Source organism: Salvelinus sp. IW2-2015, unplaced genomic scaffold (assembly GCF_002910315.2).
Source record: "Salvelinus sp. IW2-2015 unplaced genomic scaffold, ASM291031v2 Un_scaffold3994, whole genome shotgun sequence".
NCBI lineage: Eukaryota > Metazoa > Chordata > Actinopteri > Salmoniformes > Salmonidae > Salvelinus > Salvelinus sp. IW2-2015.
In genome coordinates, this window is record NW_019945266.1 from 55,059 (window position 1) to 58,947 (window position 3,889).

A 3,889-nucleotide genomic window follows, 5' to 3' on the forward strand; every position below is an offset into this window, starting at 1 on the left:
CAGTGCTGTCCACAGTGTTTCCCCACTCCTGCCTGTCTGCTGGGAAGGAGTACAAGGTACTAGAACGTGTGTGTGTGTGTGTGTGTGTGTTGTGTGTGTGTGTGTGTGTGTGTGTGTGTGTGTGTTGGTGTGTGTGTGTGTGTGTGTGTGTGTGTGTGTGTGTGTGTGTGTGTGCTTGTGTTCTGCTGTACAGCCCCCGAACGGCAATCTTGGCGAACTCACTGTATTTCTTCTATCTGAGTACTCTTACCTCTAGAGGAACTTTGCTCAAGGTACTCAGCCCAGCCACGCCCTCTTGTCCACTCTTGCGCACTCGCCCATACCGACCTCCACTTTGTCCACCTGCTACGATAACTGCACCCAACCAGCACATCCAACACCCATCATACCACTACGACACCACATACACACATCATCACAACTGCTCCCAACCATGCTCCAACTCACCCACCTAGCTTCCCAACTAGCACCACACATCTAGTCCACCATCACACACCACACCACCATCGACATCTACAACACACTGCCCACACATCGACATCCACACTGACCACTAGCCTAAGCTTTCCCTTACACAACACTGTCGTCACTGGTCCATCATAGCACCCACTGACTCACCACACTGCCCAACTGTGTCCACTGGCGCCACAACTGTCCCACTGTTTCCGACATGACTCTTGATTTCTCCCTCCACCTATCTGCATCCTCTTAGCTAGCCCACTGCCACACTGCCAAACTAGCCCCCAGACGAGTGAGAGAGGGTCTCATTACATTCTCCAACGCGAGCGTTTCGGCACTGCCAACACAGTTCACTGCCCACTGCTACATCGTGATGCTCCCGACTGTCATCTTGCGCCGAGACTGCCACTGTCCGGACTGCCCACATTGTGCTACTGCCCATCAGTGCCAGCGTGCCCACTAGTGAATCTACTGCGCACTGGTGCTCACGTAAGCCATGCGGTGCCCAGGCCCATGCTGGAAGTACCCCACGGCCCTCCTGGTCCGATCTAGCCTGTACTGGCCAGGTTTGCAGCTGGTGTCCACATGCCCACTGCCACTGCCACTGTCCGCTGTCCCACTGCCCACTGCCCAATGTCCACACTGCCCACTGTCCACTGCCCAATGTCCACCATGTCCACTGCCAACTGCCCACTGTCCACTGCCAACTGCCCACTGCCCACGGCCACTGACCTCTGCCCACTGGCCCACTGCGCACACTTGCCGCACTTGCCCCAAGGCTGGATCTAAGATGCCGAATCTGGCAACTGCTCACACGTGGTGCGCACTGCCACCACTGTGTGCCAGCTGGTCAAGCTGGATAGTGCCGCGAGCAAGTGTCCGACACAGTGTTCGAGAGCTGCCGCGACTGATACCATCTGTCCCAGTAGCTGGCCCACACTGATCCCGACTGTGCGCACTGCCCAGCGTGGACCCAACGGGTCACTTAGTGATGGCCAGTGCCCAGATGGTGCCCCAGCGAGGATCGTCAGCGTACGCGAGATGCAACTGCGCGTGCGCCCACTGTCGACGTGATCCCAACTGCCCTGAGCGGTCGCTACGCTCTATGTGCCCTACGTGGCCTCCGAGCGTGGCATCGCACTGTGGGATAGTCGCCAGATCTTGGTGCGCGCACTGAAGTTACTGAGGCTGCCACTATCCACTATCCACTATACACTGGGCCCACTATCCACTGCCCACTGCCCAGCTATTCCACTGACCCACTAGCCAGCTGCCCACTTGCCCACTATCACTGCCCACTATCCACTGTCCCACTGTCCCACTATTCCACTCCCCACTGTCCCATTGCCCCACTATCCACTTGACCAACTATCACTTCCCCACTGCCCACTCATCACTGCCCTATTCCACTGCCCACTATCCGACTGCCCACTGCCCACTTCCACTGCCCACTATCCACTGCCCACTGCTCCACTGCCACTATCCCTTATCCCACTATCCACTGGGTCCACTTCGCCATCTGTCACTGGTAGTTGCCACTAGCATATAAACCTTCTCTCTCTCTCTGTAATTGGTCATGTCATGTAGTTGAATGAGGCAAACAGTTCACTCTGCCACTGTGGTAGTTGTTGTACTTACCACCCAGTTTGTTGTAAGAAAATGCTATGTGTGTGTGTTGTGTTGGTGGTGTGTGTGTGTGTGTGTGTTGCTCATGTGTGTGTGTGTGTGTGTGTGTGGTGTGTGTGTGTGTGTGTTGTTGTGTGTGTGTGTGATGTTGTGTGTGTGCTGTTGTGTGTGTGTGTGTGTGTGTGTGTGTGTGTGTGTGTGTGTGTGTGTGTGTGTGTGTGTGTGTGTGTGTGTGTGTGTGTGTGGCTGTAACAGTCGTACTAACTTGTTTGCAGGCAACAGGCTGACACTCTGCCGTGAAGCACTGAGGTTGTCCGTTATTACACACACACTTAGAGCACGGGCTGGGCCTCCACTCCTCCCCATCCCTGTACTCATTGTCCTCCCAGGAACAGGATGCTGTGGACAGACACACACACACAGAGATACACACACACACACGGAGCCACACTGTAAGTACAGTAAAGAGCTACGTTTGTTTGTTTGTTTGTTTGTTTGTTTGTTTGTGAGAGAGAGAGAGAGAGAGAGAGAGAGAGAGAGAGAGAGAGTGTGTGTATAGTCACTATATACATTAGAGAGGTGCTCAGTTAGAAACCCAGCTAACATCCTGAGTGTTATATTATAGATCCGGCAGTTGAGTGGACCGCCCCAGGGGTCCTTAACACAGGAACAAAAGTCCTGAAGAGCAAGTGGAGTCAGAGATACTTCAACTCATACGTTTCATAACATCTATCTAGCTAGCATGTAGCATCTAACTAGCATCTCATGCTACAGTACTTTAGCAAGGGTTCCAGTGCATACGCTAACGCTAACGCTAACTCGCTCAACAACTACCACTACTTTGCATGTAGATCACGTCTTGTCAATTTACAGAGATAAACCTGGCTAGGAAAAAAGCTACTGAGAAGAAATGCAACCTGAAGACGAGGTAAAAGTCTTAAAGGAGACAATATCAGGTTTATAGCAAGCAGCTGTCACGCCCTGCCCATACAGAGCCTTTTTATTCTCTATTTTGGTTGGGTCGGGGTGTGACTAGGGTGGGTGATCTAGTGGGTTTATTTCTATGTTGGCCTGGTATGGTTCCCAATTAGAGGCAGCTGGTAATCGTTGTCTCTAATTGGGGATCATATTTAAGTAGTTATTTTTCCCACCTGTGTTTGTGGGATCTTGTTTATGTGTAGTTGCCTGTGAGCACTCCATTGTCTTCACGTTTCGTTCATTCTTTATTGTTTTTGTGCGTTTCCGTTATTAAACATGTGGAAACCATATCACGCTTTACCTTGGTCTGATAATTCCTACGACGAACGTGACAGCAGCAAAGGGGAATTCCCTAGTTCAGGCGCTAGCTAGCTAGCTAGCCGCCTTGCGTAGCGCTGCAGAAGGCACCACAGCACATATATAATACATCTGACAGATACAGGAGCTAACGTTAGGCAACCTTCATTCTCTGTGAAAACCTACCTCCGCGGCGTGCACACTTGGGGCAGCAGTCTCCGGCGGGGGTGAAGGATGTCTGGTCTGGGGGGCAGCTGAGAGGAGGACAGGGTCTCTGTCCACAGGATACACTACCACCAGAACACACACACACCTGGCACTGGGAGACACTCCACTGACTGTCATGCTGTTGGGAGGGGGTAGTGTTTTATTAGATTGTATTCAACACATTTAACCAGGTAAGTAAATTAAGAACAAATTATTATTTACAATGTGAGGGGGATGTAGAGTGGGAGGGAAGGAGAGAAAGAGAGACAGAAAGAGACAGAGACAGAAAGAGAGAGAGTGAGAGAGAGGTGTGTTGGAGAGG